Source organism: Sphaerodactylus townsendi, linkage group LG07 (assembly GCF_021028975.2).
Source record: "Sphaerodactylus townsendi isolate TG3544 linkage group LG07, MPM_Stown_v2.3, whole genome shotgun sequence".
Lineage (NCBI taxonomy): Eukaryota > Metazoa > Chordata > Lepidosauria > Squamata > Sphaerodactylidae > Sphaerodactylus > Sphaerodactylus townsendi.
Window position 1 is genome coordinate 113,802,046 of NC_059431.1, and position 12,255 is coordinate 113,814,300.

The 12,255-nt window shown below is 39.1% G+C and overlaps 1 long non-coding RNA gene across 1 annotated transcript in view; it reads right to left on the bottom strand.

Moving 5' to 3' along the window:
• Positions 1–347: 347 nt before the first annotated feature.
• Positions 348–12,255, bottom strand: part of LOC125436641 — an 18,650-nt gene continuing 6,742 nt past the window's right edge. Inside the window, exons 3-4 of the long non-coding RNA XR_007245098.1 lie at positions 2,801–2,804; positions 348–1,012 (exon numbers count right to left, since the gene is read on the bottom strand). This is a non-coding gene — a long non-coding RNA (uncharacterized LOC125436641). The remainder of the gene's footprint in view (positions 1,013–2,800; positions 2,805–12,255) is intronic.

Here is a 12,255-nt window from a genome sequence, read left to right on the forward strand (position 1 = left end):
AGTGGAGCTTTCAATCATGTAGCGGCACCTCTCCATTCCAACTGCAATATGAAAGTAGAATGGCCCAGATACAAGGAATTTACTAGCTGAGAACTTGGCTGCAAAGAAACCAGCAAACTGGAACAATTGCTCCTTTGCCACTTTTGCATTTGAATGTGTCTTACAGAAAAACTTATAATAAATTGAGCTCATCTTACAAATGGACACATGTGGGATTACCCCTTTCCAATAAAAACAAAAACTAAGACCAGTGATAAGACAAACTGATGTTTGTGACAGATGTCACCATTTGACAGGATACTTATAGAAGGAGACCCTGTCGAATAATGTCCTGAGAATTTCCCTGGGTCAATGGAGAACAACAATATTTACAGTCTTTGCATTAATATATTCCCAAAGAAACAGGCACTTCTAGATTTGCCTGGGCCCATCTAAATATGTCCATATTTTAGGACTGTTCTCTCACATTTGCATACATGTGTATGTTTATGTGTTTATGGACACTTGTTGCAAATTAAAAATGGGCATCAGCTCCCTGTAAGAAATTATCTTACACTATACATCTATAGACAAATAATCTTTCAACCAAACAATATCTTCCAAATTCCTTCCAGCAAAATATAAAGGCCTCCCCCCAGATGTGTGATGTAATTATCAATTATTCCTTTTTTCACATATATAATGTAAAATGAATGAAGAACCTTTCTGAATTACTATATCCCTTTAGATAGTTTGAAAAGCACTCAGAAGACACTTCATCATTCCTCAGGACATACAAAATCAAATAAAAAAATAAATAAAACAAAAATTGGCATGAATTTCACAAACTTGAGTAAATAGAAAAATGTAACAAATTAACGACAGATGTCCAGCTTGCCCCAGTTCTTAGTTGTATTGACTGGGTATAATTTGATAACAATTTTATGGAAAAGATCATCAGTCAGCTTCCTAATGAGCATCAATGTCCACTGTTCTTTTTAATGATAGAGGCATCCTCCCCCAAGAGGTGTTACTGATTTAGCACAATACAATAAAGTAAAAGTAAATGATTATGCTTTAGTGATGATGAGAAGAAACAAATCATTTAAATGAATGGAACTGGCACAGTGCTTTCAGTGTTCATTAGTTTGTTAGCATATGGAAAAAGAATTAGATCAGATACAAAAGTTAACTTTACATGATCAAATGCAACTGAAAAGGCCGTGCAGCGAGGTTCTTAATAAAAATATCAAGATTTCACAACTAAAACATTCTAAAAATTAACTCAGCTATTGGTTATGATTTTACAGTTGATAATTCTTGACAATACTATTTGATTCTTCTGAAGCCAATCAATTTTAGCAGGAATTCCATCTTCCATATGTAGAGTGCTACCTATGTTAAGTCTTATAGAGCATGAACAATAAAGGTCTTGAACAATGAAGGCTGCAGTCCTATGTACATTTATCTGATCATACGTCCTATTGAATAAAGAGGGGCTTCTGAAGAAACATGCATAGGAAAGCACTGTAACACATTTACTGCAGTATAAACTGGCTGTTAGAAGTCTGTTGGCTATGGTCTCCCTGCCCCCACCCCACTCCACTCAGCTGAGTTGCTGTGATATCAAAATATTACAGATGTTGTCAGTGATATATCACTGGGAATCGGAGAAGCCTCTGTAAAGGTAGTAAAAAAATTAGTTAGGTTGGGAGATAAATCCTTATGTAAGATATAGTGGCTAGAGGAGCATTATACACCTCAGAAAAGGTAGATGTGGGCAGGAGCATTGATCAAGCAGAACTGTGTATCAGGAACAGAGTGATGGAAAGGCCCTGAAGGAATGAAAGTGCAGAAGAAAGGAAGGTAGGAGTTGGAGACAGAAAAACACAGAAGGCTGAGAAGCACGGAGGGCCTATAAAGACAGCAGCGGCGGGGGGGGGGGGGGGCTAACAATCTGAAGGGGGAAACAGAGCTGAAAAAAACTAAAAAAAGGGGGAAAAGGGGAATACACCACACACAGGAAAAAGAGAAAGAAGGTTCTATTAGGAATAATGCACTGGATAATCACAAGAGCTCAGGAATATGGGAATGTCAACCAAGGAAGTAGCATCAAGGGACTGTAGTTCATGTATTTATTTCAACTAAATAGACAAAGCTTTAGATGCAGGATTCAAGATATTATGTGAAGATGGGGAAAACAGCACACAAGAAAAAGATATACTTACCCAACCCAAATCCAAAGTGATTGCTTAATGTTGAAAAATGCTGCTTATGGTAATGCTGCTTATGGTAAATACTCCCAAATACTCACACCATATGTGAGCAACCAACTGCTTAATCCCCTCCCACCAAGTTGTCCTAGTTGGGAGGAATAATGGAAAAGACTACAGGATGGTATTGATATCCAGGCAGACACTGCAGCAGTGTGGGAATCTTGTCCCAGGGAGGTTCAACAGTGCCAATGCATTGTGTGACTAAGTGTCCAAACAGCCTGATATCCCTTTCTACATGGTGATCAGATAGTGGGGGATTTCAGTCATATTGAAATCTTTTGCCTTTTGTGATTTTTGGTTTTCATGTATAAAAACATACATGCAACTTTTCATATCAGCTACTATCAATATGCGGCAATATTATGAAGATGGGTACATACAATTTAGCTACTGCACCATCACTTAACATAGCAAAACTATAATTTAGATCTAATCTGCCAGGGATTGAGTCTATACAGAACAATTTTATGTGTTGTTGTGAATCAGCTTAAAACGATGACTTCAGATTTATCCGCCCAGCTTTCTCCCCTGTAACCAGAGTCAACCTGGCTTATAACCTCCTTACCTTCCTCTCCCCACAATGGACCCTTGTGAGGCAGGTGGGGTTGAGAGAGTTCCAAAGACTAGATCAAGGTCACCCAGCAGGAATGTAAGAGTGGAAATCCAGTGCACCAGATAAGAGTTTGCCACTCATGTGGAGGCCTGGGGAATCAAACCCAATCCTACACATTAGAGTCCCTCACTGTTAACCACTCCACCATGCTAGACATCACAGAGAAATACAGGAGTGCAGGTTATCTTGTCAGGGTAAAGGTAAAAAAAAAATTGTTAAATGAGGCTGATTTTTTTTAGAAAGCTCTAAACATTTAAACTAGCCAACAGTAAGTGAAAATAACATTTTTCAGCAACAATGAGGTATTGAATGGATTACCTAGGAGCATCCACAGAGCTCCAGTTCAGCATAAGTAAAGCATTCAAAATCTCTTGATTCAAAATTTTTAGAGCATGCTTAATGGTGTATTGGAATCATGGTTCAGTGTTCAGCACACAGCATTACAACCTGCCATTTTGTCTTGAACAAAATTCCTGAAAGGATAGATTTCTGAAGAGAACAACTGAAAAGAGGAATTGGCCAAGAGCAACCACTGTGTTATTATTCCCCTCCATGCATCAAAACTCGCGTTCAGTTTGCACATTAAACTTCCACCCTAAGAAAGTCACAGCAGAACAGTCGGAAACTACCAACAATGAAATTGGTTACAATATCTAAGTCACTTGATACATAAAATGCATTTATGTTATAATGGAAGGTAAGAAATGCATGTGTCATTTAAAGAGGCCTCCTATAGCAGTCAACATATGCAATTTTAACAGGTTTAAAATCCATTTTTTATGTTCTTCAAGTGCAACAGCTTTTATTATTGGTTCATTTTTTTGTCCATCCAAAAGAGACCCGGAGGCTTAGCAAGTGAGTCAGTCCATCACATTATTATTAAACAAAGCCAAAAAAGCAAATCAGAAGAAGTACTCCTTTTGATTTTCATTGTTGTATGTTGCAGCTGAGCTCACACTTTTCCAGAGCTGTCTCCAGCACAATCCTCATTTTCTGATCCTTTCACCTCCTTTTTTTTTATAGACACTTTTTCTTTCTATGAAATCCGTACAGCTATGGCAGCAATGCAAAAGCAGAATTAGCAGATATCTACAAGCGAGCTATGACACCTGAGGAAGAGAAAAAAGATTAAAAAAGTGAACAGTTCTGTGACACCAATAACCAACAGCATACAACATGCTTCAGAATGTTTTCAGTCCACATAACTTTAATGAACTAAATGAAAAAATAAGCTTGTCCAAGACCATATAGTGAAATTCATGGCCGAGCATGAGTTTAAATCAAGGTTTCTCATCTACTAATTTAACTATGTCACCTGAGTAATATTTGCCTTATAATAACTGGGCCGATTCCCAGAGAAGTTAATGGGTTCCCAACTCACCTGGGAACTGTTCTATGGTCTTGTGGAGGGGATGAAGGACATGATGCTGGGTGGCCTTTTTTCTGGACCTGGCGGCATAGCTGAACTAACTCAGATGGGAAAACCTCCCCAAATGCATGGATTTGCCTCCCTGCCTGACCTCTTTCTGGACTCCTGGCCATTCAGGCTCATTCTGGCTGTGCCAGGGGATGAAGTCCTGTAGAGGAGAACACCTCACTAGAGGGGGCTGTCCATCCAGCTCACCTGGTCAGGAATACTGTCTCTTGCTACACAACAATTGGCCTAACTGTTTTTCAAGAGGCAGGAACTCATCCCTCGAGGAAAGAGATCCATGGCTTAGGGCCACAAACATACTGGTGCAAGAGACAAAGAGAACCAGCATCAAGATTGGGACCAAGTACCAGCAGAGATATCAAGGCGGTGCAGTGCAAGGATGACAAGGCAGCCCAGGTGGGGCACAACCAAAAAGCCCTGTTTGGTGGGAGGCTTAGGTCAGGGGCTGTGGACTTCAGCATCTCATGCAGCCTTACAGTTTTAGAGCTTTTCCTCATATTGATTGTATACTTGGTAGTGAGCACTTTTGCAATAGAAGGGTCTAGTTCTGCTTGGGTGACAAGTAAGCCATGTTATGGGTCATCCAATAAGCATATGTCCTGATCTGAAGGGATCATGCTTCATGTGGAGATTGCTCCTGGTTTTTTTGACAGATAATACTATGTTCTCAGGCCAGCATGTTAACAGGTGTTGATAACAGCATCGTGGATGCCTTCCAATTGCTTTCAAGAGGAGAAGTTCTGAAGTTTGGTGACCGAGGTGAACTACTACTCAAACCCTTTCCCAGATGAGCTCTGGGTCCATGGGAACCTCCATAATGCCTGGAGTGTTAACTCCATTGCTTTTAAATTCACCTTCCATTTCTATTCCTCAGCAGCAGTGAGCTTTTGGTCCTTTACGCCCAACAAATGGAAGATCCCAGCACTTGGCCTGCATTGGAGACTATGCTCCTTTAGTACCTGACCTCAATATGAGAGCAGGGCATCGCTTCCAGGACCCACGATGGGGCATATGATTTTTTTAAAAATTCAGTAAGGCCTATTGCAGAGGAAGAGATAACTTCTCTCCTCTCTGCGTGGGTGAGGACCTTGAGAGAATACTCACAACTAGGAGACAGAAAACCTCTTAAAATATCTTTTGATGGGTTTATCAACTACAAAGTTCCTTTTAATAAACCAAAAATACTACAGCAAACAATCAGTCCATGAAGGGCCAACAATTAAAAACCAAGACATAAAACACATCCTTGGAAATACATACATTGAGTCCAGCAAGCAAGCAATAAATCTTATAAAAGTTCTAAACACCAAACAGCATAGTTGCAATTAACAGCTACAAGAGTAGAAAAGAAGGAAGTGAAATTGAGAAGTCATCCTGAAGGAAGGCAGTTATAGAAGACCATTACCCCCCAGGTGATCTGTAATGTCACCCGTGCGCAAGTAGGTAGTATGACTCATCATTCTTGTGGGTGCAAAACATTCCAATGTAAGAGAAACCTCATGCAGCTGGTCCGTGACCTTCACTTAACTGTTAGTGCCAAATTGAACCGCACGGGGAGAAAACTAAGACAGGGAATTTTTTTTGAGAACTGCTGCGCAAAACTCACAAACTTCATAGCTTTGACTGAGCAAATAATGGCAATTCCTCCCACACCTATGGTTTTTCCAACCCATGCATTTCTTTCATTACCCAGCAGGCCATTTTGGAAGAGGCTGTCCTGTGGGCACCTGATCCTCCACAGACCTATCACATTTGATGTCTAGGACACAGCTCATCACGATTGGCTAACTTAAATATCTGGGTCACCATTTGAGGCCTTGCTGATAGAAGCTGCTGCTACTTTTGGCCTTCTTTGGAGTGTTCAGGGTGGGAAGCTGGTAGTTGGCTCAAAAGAGGAGTGCTCCAGTCAGGCCCTAGGCCTACAGATGTGTTTGTCCAGGGCTTTCGGGTTTGCCTGTTCACCAGAAAATCCCGGAAACAGATCAGAGGAGCTGAGGGACATGTTTGCACCCTCTTGTATGGTTTGGGCTGCTTTGACTTTTCTGAAATTTCACTATCCTACCTTGGAGTTTTTTCTGATCCATGCTTATGGTTTTCCAGTCACCAGACACCAATTCACTGGGGTTCTCAGGTCTGCCTTGGCCTTGCTAATGATCCCCCTGGAGGACACTTGAATTTTTTTTCAGACTGGGCATCTACCACTGACACCAACCTGGGGCTTCAACCATTGCACATACATATCAACATTTGAAAGTCAACCATGTACAAAGCCTATATTCATCCATAGAAAAGCAAAGCTTGGCTGCTATGTCTCACTCTAGTTTCAGTACCTGTTGGAAGTTGGTTTGGATTTGTACGCTTAGTATCATCCACTGGGCAGGGAATCCACACTGTGTCGTTAGCTGAGGACAGCACTTGGGATTAGAGAGCTCACTGCAGCTTATGTGGACTGGTTTATAGAATGTGATGGAAAGATACCAGTGCCTATGGTTTTTTGCTTTATTTATCAAGAAGGACCAAAAATACAATTGGGTGAGAACAATCTTGGATCCACCACAGGCCTTGATTTAACTTGGCAGCTTGTGATTGACTTTCAGGTGAGGCTCCCCACCACAGTTTCCCTAGGTTCAACTGGCTTGAAAGGAATTCATGGCATAGGGCAACCAGCCCAGAGAAAGTCGTCAGGAAAGAAGATTACTTGCATGGTGGGAAAGGTGGTTGAGGGCTCTGGGTGGCCATCAGTCACCTGGATGTTTTCTTCTGACATGATGCATCATTCCAATCAGATGGGAATTTACACTTTTTGGAGTGGAATCAAGGTATCCGATGCATAGTATTCAGCATGGACTCTAGCTGGCGGAAAGTGGAGAAGCTAGGTGGGTGCCTCTTTTGACAGTATTAGCATGGGGTCAGATCCATTTTAGGGTTGGAAGCAGTCTGTGCCCATTTTTTCCTCTATCTTTAAGGGGATCACCTTGTGAGATTTTGGAATGAGGGCTTCATACATGAGATGTGCTTAGCTCAGGAACTGTCAAAGGTACCCTCATTTTCATATAGCGGCGATATGAGAATTATGACATAGGGAGGCAGCTAGTGCATAGTTGCTTGCACATTACAAAAAAGAACTGGTTCCCGACCTGAACAATACTGTAAACCGATGGACTGCAGCAACTTAATAGTAGAAGACTGAAATGCATCTTTTAAATTGACATGTAGAAGAAGAAAAGCACAGCAGAAAAAAAAGCTAGGAAACATTTTACTTTGCAGTGACTTTCCGCCTTACATACAATGGTGCAAAAATGTTTCGCGATTCCTAAAATTGCCGGTATAGGGCAAAACTTCTTTCAATGAAACATTCAAAAAAACAAACCCGCAGTGATGCTGGAAGCGGACTCACAGAGTCCTAGGAAGAACTCGGAATTTGTGGTGTAGGGATTCTATGTGTCTCCTGATATAGCAGAAACACTAATGACAAAAAGTCGATGGAACTATGACATCAAGTGGAAACAATGACACCAAAGATGAAAAGGTGTAGAAAAGAGTAGGACAGGATTGACTATGTTGGAGTTTTCAGTATATAACATACAAAGCAGAGAGCCCAAAAGAATAGAATATTTGAAACTAAAGTGATTTGGTGTAGTTCCTTGTCTATATTGTAATTCTGGTTTGGTAAACTGCTACTGATACAATGGAAAATCTTAGCCAAAGTTCAGAATTTAGCAAATGTTTTTTAACCGAGATTGCAAAGAATTTGCAACACATTTGTAATACACATTCCTGTGCACTCCTTAGCTTCATCTGGGAACTGCTTGTTCGTGGTGTGTGTGTGTGTGTGTGAGAGAGAGAGTGAGAGAGAGAGAGAGAGAGAGAGAGAGAGAGAGAGAGAGAGAGAGAGAGAGAGAGAGAGAGCGCTTGTGTCAGGGTACAATGCACCATGACAGGCTACATTCCCACACTAATATTATAGGTGACTTATCACCCAGTAGCACAGCTTTTGTCATAGGTGAGGAGGCAATTAAGCATCAGCTTCAATGGATGAAGCATTTGACTTTTAAAGTGGTTAGTGGTAAAGAATTATACCTGGGTTACATAAAGTACTTACAGTTTCCTTCCCAGACTTCCCAAAAAAAGCAAAAACAACAACCTGATTTTACCAGCTCCTTGCAAAGTAAGGGTCATGGAAACTGGGCAGAACTAGAATGAAAATAGTTCGAAGGGCTGTTAAATAGTTGATTGTTTTGAAATTGAAATTTTCAATTGGTTGACAGATATTGTTGAGGAAGGATTTAAAACATAAACAAGGACATCACTTTAAGTTTTGTAAATGTTGCATATTTACATGATGCATGTGCTGCCCCTACATGTACTACCCGAAATACATGAATTCACCCTGTTGATATTAATCACTCATGCTTTTCAGCAAAACCAAGATAATATATTGTTCAGTAAATTAATGAAGCCCTCCAATTAAAGGTGCAATAATTAACAGAATTTCACATGTCTGACTTCTGATATTGATGGAAATTATATTCCCATTTACCAGATGCTTTAGTCAGCTAAAATAAACAGGAATTCAGAAAGGGATCACTTAATTCTTAAGGTAGTCTTGTGTTAAATAATTTCAGATAGTGCCAACGGTCAGTTATGGTCAGCTGCCCATTGTGATGAATACATAGAAATACGAACTATATTCCTTTCTAAAAGTAATGAATTTGGGAATTTTGGGAGAATCCCTAAAATATCTGGGCATTATGAGCAGTGGAAATTTGTATTACTTGTGTATTATTAGTGATGCTTATAGCATATTCATAGAATCACTCTGGTTTGAAATTCAAGGCTCTTAAAACAATTTAGGATATGGAATCTATCACCTTTCTGCCCCGTATATGATGAGCTTGACAAAGCAAGAAATCAGAGAAAGCCAAAGCATAGCATTGTAATGGTGACTCCACAATTTGCACATTAACTGAGTGAATGAACATTCAAATTGTATTAAAGAAACAAAATATCCAGAGTTAGTGTCTTAGAGCAGTAATTAAAGGAGGCAATTAGAGTGGAGGTGATCCTTAATTTAATCCTAAGTGATACTACCCATGATCTGATGTGAAATAAAACTGATGTTGAACTGAGTAGGATCAGTGAGCATGGTGCAATCAATTTAAATGCTACTTAAGTAGAAAATTTCCCAAGAAGTCAACATAATTCTAGAGAGGAAACTTCTTAAATGTTAGGGGAATACTTAATAAGAAATTATCACCCCACCTTGTTTCAACTTTCTTTGGTGACTCTTAATTCAAAACCACTGGAAGAGAAGTGCAGAGAAAATATATATCATATATTTAACAAATGTAGAAGTCTAAGAGGAGAGAAGCATGGCCAATAAGCAGAATTTGATGAAGACTTAAAATCTACACACACACAGAGCTGCCCAAATTAAAAAAAAAAGCACTAATGCAGGCAAATGTAAATTGATTGTAAAGAAAGTGAATGAGAAATTCAAAGGCAATATTGTTAAAGATATTAAACAAAATATCTTAAACTATAAAAACATATATCAGAACTTGGAAGATACATGGGCTATCAGATTACAAAGATGTGGAAGAAGTACTGTAGAAAATAACCTCAATGAATTCAGTGTTGGCCTTTACATTGGTTTTCACTGCAAGGTGAAGTTGTAAAATAATTCAGTTTTAATGGCTCAAAACTGAATTAACTGAATCTTCTAATTCGATTTGGGAAACTCCAATCCTATGAATGCTTCTCTGGAAGTAAGCCCCACTGAATACAGTGGGACTTGGTTCCAAGTAGGCTATAGCTTAGGATTTCTCTCCAAGCCTAAATGCACATACACAGTCATACACACACATGACTGATGATCTTGGAATCAAGCTGATAGGTCAGTGCAAACCTCAATGATGCTTGACAGGGATGAAAAAGCAAATTCATTGTGGATACAATAAAAGAGCCACTACAATGTCTTCATAGAATTCAATTCCACAGCAATATTTTGGATGCTGGATTGGATTCTATGGAGCATCAGAAAAAGTCTGTTAGAAGTAGATTTTCCCATCTTCCCTCATCAGCTTTCAGAGAGCCATGACAGAGTGATGCAAATGGTTGGTGAATGCAAAGGGTCTCTTCCACATGATCTGCCAGTGGTATTATGAGGGCTCCACTTATGGAAGTGGTGAGAGGGTGCTGTGAGAACAGTAACCCAAGAAAAATCCACTTCCACCAGCATCTTCTATTTGTTTCACAAAATCCAACCCAGTCTTCAGCATTTTGGTCATAAAAAATAACACCATAGAGATGAAAATGTGGCAGAAATGGATAGTCAAAATGATCAATATTTGGAAAATACTTCTTACAAGACTAAAAGGTTATGGTCATTTTTCATGAACAATCTCATTGGGAAAATGATAATAAATTAATAAATTGGGGTGGACAAGGTAAGTTGCTAGAAAGAACATTTTTTCTTCCTCTATTTATACTGGATCTTGGGATCACTTTGAAGTTGTTAGGTGTGATAGCAGATTAAAAAAATATTTTCATAATACATAACCTTACAGATTTCATAATACATTACCATAGAGTTGCAAGAAGTAATGTGGTAGATCGCTGTGAAAAGTGAGATTGCTCTATCAACAACTACATATTATAGGGTAGTGGAATCTGCTACTGCACTTCTGAATACCCCAACTGTAGGGTGGAAGGCTGAGGTTCTCATGCACTTCACCAGGGTTTTTAGCATTTGATCACTGCTGGAAACAGGTTGCTGTACTAAACAGAGTTTTGAACTCATCTAGCAAGGCTCTCTCTTGTGATAACAATTTTATCCAATGCTTTACAGAGCTTTTATATAAGCAGCATTTAATTAAATATTCAATTATTAAAAGATATCTAATTAAATATTAAATGTTTCTCCAGTCAAATGAGAAACAAACTTTTCAGTTTTCAGTGGACTATTTCTGTTAAACTATTCTTTTCTTCAGTCTCAAGAACTTTTAATAGAGATCCCATTCTCCTGGGATATAAAGTAGATTTTCAATGTCTTGTTAAAAAAATTTTCCAGTGGAGAAAAGATTTTGCAACAAGCCTGTCAACATTATTGTCAAAGCAATTTAAAACTAATGTTAATGTATCGAAGTTCACCGTAACCCCTGTCATTGGATATATCACTTAAGGGATCTGAGTTCAATATGTTTGTCCCAAGTGGTATCTGTACCATACAGAGCAAAAGTTGGCAAGCTGACTAAGATCTGAAGTAGTTGAAAGTGTTTGTTCCAAAAATGTTACACAATATGACAGGTGTCATATTATATACCATCTAAGTCGTATAATATTTTTGGTTTCTCTGAAAGAGAAGTTTGCTGAAAGTTATATAATTAATCAATAAGCCCTTGCCTTGCATCATATGGAACAGGAGTCTTGATAGAATAATTCTTTTATCCCTGTTTTGAAGGCTTTTTCAGCTTTCTCATTACTATTTTATAAGAAAGTATTTGAGATGGACAGTGCAATTCCAATTTTCCATTTCTAAAGGGGTTAGGATGGTAACTAGAACTCAATGCTGGTAGATTTCATACACACTTAGATGGAAAGATTTTGGAAAGAACAAATACTTAGCAGCTCATTACTAATAGCGTTTTGTTTAGAACCTTTGCTCCATTTCAAGACACTATCAGAAGTCTCATCTGGGGTTGAAAGGACAATTCACCACATAGAGGAAGTTTTAGAGGAGGATCTCCTGTCTCAGGATGTCTACAGCTTCAGTTGTTTACCCTGTCCCTCCAAGCAGCTTTGCTTTAGCAATCCTTCCCCCCTCAACAGTTTTTAGCTGTAAATTGGTTCCGTGTAGAAAATGGTGGGGACTTGCAGATATTCCAGCAGCATATTACTGCACTGTCCAAACTGTTACACAAAGAAGACTGTGCTAACATGGGGGGGGCGGG